This window comes from Bombina bombina, chromosome 2 (genome assembly GCF_027579735.1).
Source record: "Bombina bombina isolate aBomBom1 chromosome 2, aBomBom1.pri, whole genome shotgun sequence".
Classification (NCBI taxonomy): Eukaryota; Metazoa; Chordata; class Amphibia; order Anura; family Bombinatoridae; genus Bombina; species Bombina bombina.
Window position 1 is genome coordinate 1160194581 of NC_069500.1, and position 9312 is coordinate 1160203892.

General features: G+C 36.1%; 1 long non-coding RNA gene across 1 annotated transcript; it reads right to left on the reverse strand.

Moving 5' to 3' along the window:
- Positions 1-1416: 1416 nt before the first annotated feature.
- On the reverse strand, positions 1417-5249 carry LOC128648195 (uncharacterized). The gene is made up of 2 exons (XR_008400532.1): positions 4619-5249; positions 1417-1633 (listed from the first exon to the last, which is right to left on the reverse strand). It is a non-coding gene; the product is annotated as an uncharacterized LOC128648195 (long non-coding RNA).
- Between the last annotated feature and the right edge of the window lie 4063 nt (positions 5250-9312).

A 9312-nucleotide genomic window follows, 5' to 3' on the forward strand; every position in this document is an offset into this window, starting at 1 on the left:
AAGAGCTCTGCAAGTTTGTTGCCAATTTTTGGCAAGTCAACTGCAAGAGCTCTGCAAGTCTATTGTCAATTTCTGGCAAGTCAACTGCAAGAGCTCTGCAAGTTTGTTGTCAATTTCTGGCAAGTCAACAGCAAGAGCTCTGCAAGATAATTGCAAATTTCTGACAAGTCAATAGCAAGAGCTCTGCAAGTCTGCTGCAAATTTCTGACAAGTCAACAGCAATAGCCCTTCAAATCTTCAGCAAATTTCTCACAATTTAACAGCAAGAGCCCTTCAAGTCTACTGCAAAAGCTCTGTAAGTCTGTTACAAATCTCTAGCAAGTCAACTGCAAATCGTTAGCATATCTCTGGCACATATATCACAATTAAGAACAGTGTCTGCCACAAGAGCACTACAAATTTACTATTATTTTCGCCAATCATATTTACAAATTAATAATAAAATGTTTTTTTCCTGCAAAAGTTTATCTATGTAAGTTGTTTGTATGAATTTAATTGATCTTAAAGTTGTATCCATGCATTATCTGAGGTAATATATATTCATATATAAAACTAATATTATGACAGGTAATATATTAAAGGCACACTAAACCCACATTTTTTCTTTCATGATTCAGGCAAAGCATGCAATTTTAAGCAATTTTCTAGCTTACTCCTATTATCAATTTTTTTTCCGTTTTCTTCCTATTTTTATTCGAAAAAGCAGGAAAGTAAGTTCAAGAGACCATTTTTTGTTCAGCACAAGGGTATCGCTTGCTGATTGTTGGCTAAATGTAGCTACCAATATGTAAGCTCTACCCAGGTGCTAAAACAAAAATGGGCCAGCTCCTAATCTTACATTTCTGCTTTTTCAAATAAAGATAGCAAGAGAACGAAGAAAAAATGATAATAGGAGTACATTAGAAAATAGCATGCTCTATCTGAATCATAAAAGCAAAACAATGGGTTTAGTATCCCTTTAAGCTGAATACTTGATCTATTCTTATATTAGAGTTATATTATAACACTAATATCATTATCTCAGGTACAGTATGGCCCCTTTTTACAGCACACCCCTTTAAGGCATTCCACTTATCTTAGTCTTCAGTTCTGCCCATCGTTATTATGTTTCATGTTCTTACCTCCCTTTCAGTCTTTTTTGGCCGTCATTTTAATTGATTATTTTCTTTATTAATATTTGTTTTACAGATATCTCCATTTCTGTGCAGTTATAAAAAATAATTATTGTATATAACTAATTGCAATTGTTACCAGAAGTTAAACTAGGAAAATCATATTTATTTTTTATTGATTTCATACTTTTACTGATTTTAATAAAATTAGCCTTTGCCTGTCTGGTAAATATGATCTGTTAACCTCAATACTGTATGAAGATAAAAATATTCCTTTAGAAATGACTCCATAAAAACAACAACATTGACTCTTACAAAAGTAATTTAAACTTTTATTAGGCTTCAAATTTTCCAGGTATTAAAACATTTTAAATATGACATTGTAATAAACCAGAGAATAACTTATATTATAGGCCTAGGGTACAAGTATAATGCAGATGCACAATAATGTTGACAGAACAATAAAAATATAATATGATGTCCATCTGTATCTGTTCTATGATCTTGAATTTGGCACCGGCCTGTAAAAATAAAAACAAATATTACATAAACATGGGCATTCTGTGCTAATTGCTTAGTCTACAGCAGAACTTTAATTTGTAGAACTAAAAAAGTAAATCTGACAAAAAAAAATAACATGCCTTTATTTCAACTTCAAGGTTGTGATGAATACTAAAAAAGAATTGTATTTTTAACTTCCATAAATTCTCATGTCAATGCAATTTCCATCTAGATATTAACATATTTGGCCACGTTCCTTCCTAATCAAACAGATCACTACCTGCCAATGGGATGCTTAGAACCTATACTTTAACCCCTTAAAGACTAGCAACGTACCCTGTACATCACTCGTCTTTGAATAGGGAAGTGCTATTAAATGCGCGGTCTCGCCGCCAGTGTTGAGGCCACGCTATTTACGATGACAAGAAGGGAGGCTATAATAGCGCAGTACCGCCACTTGTGGCGGGACACGTGCTATTTAAAAAAATATAACCCTTAATGAGCGGCAACATACATGGTACATCTCAGTCGTTAAAGGGTTACTATATTGAGACTTTTTTTTCCTTAAGATATTTATATTTTACTTCTCTAGAAATCAATGTGCACTATTTTATAACCTATGTTGTAATTTAAATTTTTGGTTGTGTTCCTAGACGTTTGGAGATAAAAGAGGGAAAGTCACAATATGCAGTTTATTTCCTTTTCAATTGTGTTTTTTTCCTTTTACAAAATATAAAGTAATATGCTATCTAGATGTGTCATATTCTAAATCTTCATATCCCCACTTCCCTTCCCAAAGGAAAATGATATAACAGAGTAGCATTTAGTAAGACAGTATTCTATTTACTTCTGTGATACTCCCATGCTGTGTGAGGTGCTTGCTTATTTAAAGGGACATTAAACACTAAGAGCCAGATTACAAGTGAAGTGCTCAATATTGCTTGCGTGCAAGCAATATTAGTGCTCCATTGAGTAATACCAGCGCCCGCTAATATTAGCTGGTATTACAACTCAAGTGTAAAATTACGCAAGCTCAGAATCTAAGTGCAGCGAAGGGGGTAAGTAGCTCAGCGTTGCAGCAAATATAACACCCAACTCCGAACAACTTTACCCCCAAAATATTACCTAGTGCAATTATTTTATTAAAACATAAAAATATTATATATATATATTTTTTTTATAAAATACACTACACTGTATTTTGGGGGCAGTTGGGGCATATTTATAAAATTGACCAGAGATCTGATCTCTGGTTAAATTTATAAGCGATAGTTGCTACCACAAGCATATAGTAGCAATAACCAGACACTTCTAATGGCTGGTTATTTATTGCGTGCCTGCAAAAGGGCACATTTGCCCACTTGCGGGTGCGCAATAAATTAGCGCTCCACTTGTAATCTAGCCCTAAATAAATGCTAGATAGAATGAAGCATTGAAAGAAAAGTTTTTTTAAAGTTTTATTTGGTGTTTAAACATTAACAAACTAAGTGTAAAGTTTTAGTGTTTATAAAACAATGGGAGCTGCCATGTTGTAACTTAGGTTACATTATCTGCTGTGGCCAATTAGGGACAGTTATAAATTTGTCACTAGAGTGTGCAGCCAATGGCTGTGTGGAATATAACAGTGTTCTGCACTTCCATTTCTAACAGGAGCTGAAAAGCTCACAACTTCAGAATAGAATTACAGGAAAAGGGGACAAAATAAATAATGAAAGTATATATATATATATATATATATATATATATATATATATACACACACACACACACACACACACACACAGTTTATCATTTTATATTACCATCTCAAGGTGTTTATTGTCCCTTTAAAGGGGCCTTAATAGTAAAAAAAAATGACATCCTTTAATGTAAATTTAAGACTATTGACCCTGCACTACTGTGAGATTAACCCACACAAAGGCTTTAAACACACAATGGAAGTATTGATTGGTACCTGCAGAGCACTGCTGGTCCAGAGCAAAAACTGCCAACTGCTGCTTATCTAATCAGAAATACTAGTTAAATGACTAGCGCTCATGATTTGATCAGCAGCACTTCCGCTCAGGATCAGCAGTGCTCTGTGGTTCCAAGCGGTACTTCTACTGTGTGTTTAACCCCTTTGTGGGTTAGTGCAGGGATGATGGTCTTAAAATGAATTAAAACAAATTAGAGCATGTATTTTTTACTAATATGCTCTTTTAAAGAAATATATATTGTTTTATCTTAAGTTGCATGTTGCTGAAGCACTGAAAATTGTAAAGGGAGTTTCATTTATTGTTCCTGTGACAGGAGCATTCCTTTGTTTGAAGAATGTTTCTTTTTAGACAAGATTTATAATTAATTAACATTTTAATTGATATTAGTTGATAGTGCAATAAAAATCCGGTCACAAAGAAGCACCACTATCAAAATGGAACATTCCTTTCAAAGGGTCAGTTCAATCCAAGCACAGAGAAAACTCCAACATGGCTGCTCTATTTATGATCATGGGAGGATCGGGGAAGTGAGTAAAACACTCCCCTGCTGTATCACATCCATATAAGCATGTTGTATAAACAGAAACAAACACTCCGCTGCTGTATCACATCCATATAAGCATGTTGTATAAACAGAAACAAACACTCCCCTGCTGTATCACATCCATATAAGCATGTTGTATAAACAGAAACAAACACTCCCCTGCTGTATCACATCCATATAAGCATGTTGTATAAACAGAAACAAACACTCCCCTGCTGTATCACATCCATATAAGCATGTTGTATAAACAGAAACAAACACTCCCCTGCTGTATCACATCCATATAAGCATGTTGTATAAACAGAAACAAACACTCCCCTGCTGTATCACATCCATATAAGCATGTTGTATAAACAGAAACAAACACTCCCCTGCTGTATCACATCCATATAAGCATGTTGTATAAACAAAAAAAAAAAAAAAAACAATTTAAAAAGAAATGACTCAGTGGGGTGATTTAAACAAGAAAAAACATAACTGCTTACCTGTGACCACAAACAATTATTGTGTGGGATTGGCAATCCCCTATGCATCTTCTCATTTCATGGTCAGTAATGTCTTTATAGACCCTTTGACATGTTTCTGTAATAGAAAACAACATCAAATAAATGAGTATAAAGTTAGATATGCAAAATAATTAGATAAAGTCTGTTCAGCAATAGTCTGTCCCTATTACATGGGCATGATACACTTTGTGATTATAACATGAATTATTTAATTATAAATAATAAAACAACTTTGCATTATACTTTCATTATTTTGCCCGCTTTGCCTGTAATGTAATGGTCTATGCAAAAATTTTCCAGTGGACAAATTTTACTACCATTTTCCTTATTTGGAGGAGCTAATCCTGATGTACTTCATGTGACAGTCACTTTAGTCACATCATACTGTCAGTAGGCTTTTCCTCGTTTTATGTATGTTATCACAAAGTCACATCATGTTGTAGAAGCTTCTCTAGGATCCCCTTTGTTCAGAAATAGCAGACATATATGGCTTTACCATTGCTTTTTGGTAATTAGAAGGCCGCTAATTGCAGATGTGCACCACACTTCTATTATTCCCGGCAGTAAAGGGGTTAATTAGGTAGCTTTTAAGTTTAATTTCAGCTTTAGTGTAGAGATTACTCTCCCACCTAACACTTCCCACCCCCTGATCCCTACCTAATCCCTCCCAAACAGCTCTCTTCCCTCCCTCGCCCCCTACTGGTCACCCCCATCTTAAAGGGACAGTCTACACCAGAATTTGTATTGTTTTAAAAGATAGATAATCCCTTTATTACCCATTTCCCAGTTATACATAACCAACACAGTTATAATAATATACTTTTAACCTCTGTGATTATCTTGTATCTAAGCCTCTGCAAACTTCCCCTTTTTTCAGTTCTTTTGATAGACTTGCAGTCTAGCCAATCAGTGCCTGCTCCCAGATAACTTCTCGTGCACGAGCACAGTGTTATCTATATGAAATACGTGAACTAACACCCTCTAGTGGTGAAAAACTGTTAAAATGCAATCTGAAAGAGGTGGGCTTCAAGGTCTAAGAAATTAGCATATGAATCTCCTAGGTTAAGCTTTCAACTAAGAATATCAAGAGAACAAAGCAAAATTGGTGATAAAAGTAAATTGGAAAATTGTTTAAAATTACATGCTCTATCTGAATCATGAAAGTTTATTTTGGCCTAGACTGTCCCTTTAAGTACTCACAGACAGTCTGCCAATATAACAATATAATGTTTTTTTTATTTTTTCTACAGGGTAGGACAACCCCTTACCTCTAACCTCCCTGATCCCTTCCAAACAGCTCTCTAGCCCTCATCCCCCTAACTACTGCCGACCATCTTAGGTATTGGCAGCTGTCTGCCAGTACCTATAAAACACTTTTTTTGTCATTTTCAAAAATGTTTTTCTATTTTCTGTAGTGTATGCCCTTCCCCCTTTCATGATCGTAAGTTAGGGACCCCCACCCACCCACCCCACCCCACCTTATTTTTGTGGGTATCACCCCGAGTCCCCATCTCTCCCTCTCCCTTTATTTATTTTATGTTAAGCCATCCTACTTCTGCTGCCTCCCTCAACCCTCCACTACTGGACAGCCCACCCGCCTCCCAGTTTGCCTCCCATACCTTCCCCAGAGGTATCGTTACAGATGGTGACATACACACACTCACAGTCTGCAACGATCTGGCATCTGCCCTCATATGAAACCGATCGTGCTCTGGTTCCATATGCGGGCAGATGCCTGGAGCTCAGGAACGCAAGCTGGAGCTTCCTGAAGCTCCGACGTGTATATATATATATATACAGGGAGTGCAGAATTATTAGGCAAATGAGTATTTTGACCACATCATCCTCTTTATGCATGTTGTCTTACTCCAAGCTGTATAGGCTCGAAAGCCTACTACCAATTAAGCATATTAGGTGATGTGCATCTCTGTAATGAGAAGGGGTGTGGTCTAATGACATCAACACCCTATATCAGGTGTGCATAATTATTAGGCAACTTCCTTTCCTTTGGCAAAATGGGTCAAAAGAAGGACTTGACAGGCTCAGAAAAGTCAAAAATAGTGAGATATCTTGCAGAGGGATGCAGCACTCTTAAAATTGCAAAGCTTCTGAAACGTGATCATCGAACAATCAAGTGTTTCATTCAAAATAGTCAACAGGGTCGCAAGAAGCGTGTGGAAAAACCAAGGCGCAAAATAACTGCCCATGAACTGAGAAAAGTCAAGCGTGCAGCTGCCAAGATGCCACTTGCCACCAGTTTGGCCATATTTCTGAGCTGCAACATCACTGGAGTGCCCAAAAGCACTCCAGTGATGTTGTGCAATACTCAGAGACATGGCCAAGGTAAAAAAGGCTGAAAGACGACCACCACTGAACAAGACACACAAGCTGAAACGTCAAGACTGGGCCAAGAAATATCTCAAGACTGATTTTTCTAAGGTTTTATGGACTGATGAAATGAGAGTGAGTCTTGATGGGCCAGATGGATGGGCCCGTGGCTGGATTGGTAAAGGGCAGAGAGCTCCAGTCCGACTCAGACGCCAGCAAGGTGGAGGTGGAGTACTGGTTTTGGCTGGTATCATCAAAGATGAGCTTGTGGGGCCTTTTCGGGTTGAGGATGGAGTCAAGCTCAATTCCCAGTCCTACTGCCAGTTTCTGGAAGACACCTTCTTCAAGCAGTGGTACAGGAAGAAGTCTGCATCCTTCAAGAAAAACATGATTTTCATGCAGGACAATGCTCCATCACACGCGTCCAAGTACTCACAGCGTGGCTGGCAAGAAAGGGTATAAAAGAAGAAAATCTAATGACATGGCCTCCTTGTTCACCTGATCTGAACCCCATTGAGAACCTGTGGTCCATCATCAAATGTGAGATTTACAAGGAGGGAAAACAGTACACCTCTCTGAACAGTGTCTGGGAGGCTGTGGTTGCTGCTGCACGCAATGTTGATGGTGAACAGATCAAAACACTGACAGAATCCATGGATGGCAGGCTTTTGAGTGTCCTTGCAAAGAAAGGGGGCTATATTGGTCACTGATTTGTTTTTGTTTTGTTTTTGAATGTCAGAAATGTATATTTGTGAATGTTGAGATGTTATATTGGTTTCACTGGTAAAAATAAATAATTGAAATGGGTATATATTTGTTTTTTGTTAAGTTGCCTAATAATTATGCACAGTAATAGTCACCTGCACACACAGATATCCCCCTAAAATAGCTATAACTAAAAACAAACTAAAAACTACTTCCAAAACTATTCAGCTTTGATATTAATTAGTTTTTTGGGTTCATTGAGAACATGGTTGTTGTTCAATAATAGAATTAATCCTCAAAAATACAACTTGCCTAATAATTCTGCACTCCCTGTATATATATATATATAAAAAAAAAAAATATATATATATATATATATATATATATATATATATATATATATATATACAAGACAATAAATTAAAGGGAACTGGGTTTATTCCAAAATGTAAGGATCAGTAATCCTTATAAAAAGATAGGGATTTAAGCACACTCATTACCCAAATACACTCCAAAACCAAAGAGAGACCTTACAATTGAATGCTGCACATGGGAACCTCAGCAGAGACAATGAATGATACTTCCAGACCACCATGTGTTTTGAAGCACAATGAATTTATTAAATACAATTGCTCCTTAAGTCATACGCCACTTCTGAGGCTGCGTACAGCAATCCGCCCGATCCTATACGATTGGGCTGATTGACACCCAATCTGCAGAAGGCAGTACTGCACAAGCAGTGCAATGCTGCTTGTGCATTGCTGAATACGGACAGCATATGCTGTTCGCATTCAGCGATATCTGGCGGAAATGATACACTACAGCGTATCATGTCCGCCAGAGTTTAATAAATTGACCCCTGTGAGTCATGAAAATGAGAACTTCTTGTCTGCTTCAGAAAACAGGAAGATTGCCGAGAGGAAATTTTATATATATATTGATAGATTTGTCATAAAAATGAGATTTATTGGCTACTTACTAGTTTTAAAATTGAATGTAAAATTATTAAAAATGTTAATTCTATAACTTCATAATAAATTTAAATGTTTAAGTGGACATCACAGTACATTAAATAAACGGTACTATGTTCCATCCCTTCCTTCATGAAATATTAATACTACAGCATAACACCTAAATTTCCTCAAAATACTATAATGGCAGTGCATATATACAGTATATATATATATATATATATATATATATATATATTTATATAGTAAATAAAAAATGTATGTAGACGTTTAAATATGCTCAAAACACTGTTATACTCAACAAGAATGATTATCACATGATTAACTTCAAATTACATTTAAAGGGCTATTATACATCTAAAAAAGAATCATAATACATAGTAGAAACAAAGCATAGGAGCTCATGGTTACAAAATTTGTCTAATTGTATGGCAAATAGTATTATTACATTTGTAGCAAAAAACACCTAAACAAAATGTTAAAGTATAAGCAATCATAAAGATACATTAATCCTTATCGCAAAAAGAAACCATTTACTTTGAGCCTAATCTATGCTTGTCCTATGCAATACTTTTCATTTGCTATTCACTTGGGATTCTGATCAAAGTTGCTAGTCAAACCACTGTCATTAAACTGGCACTGCATCAAGAATATGTCATGAAGACAAAA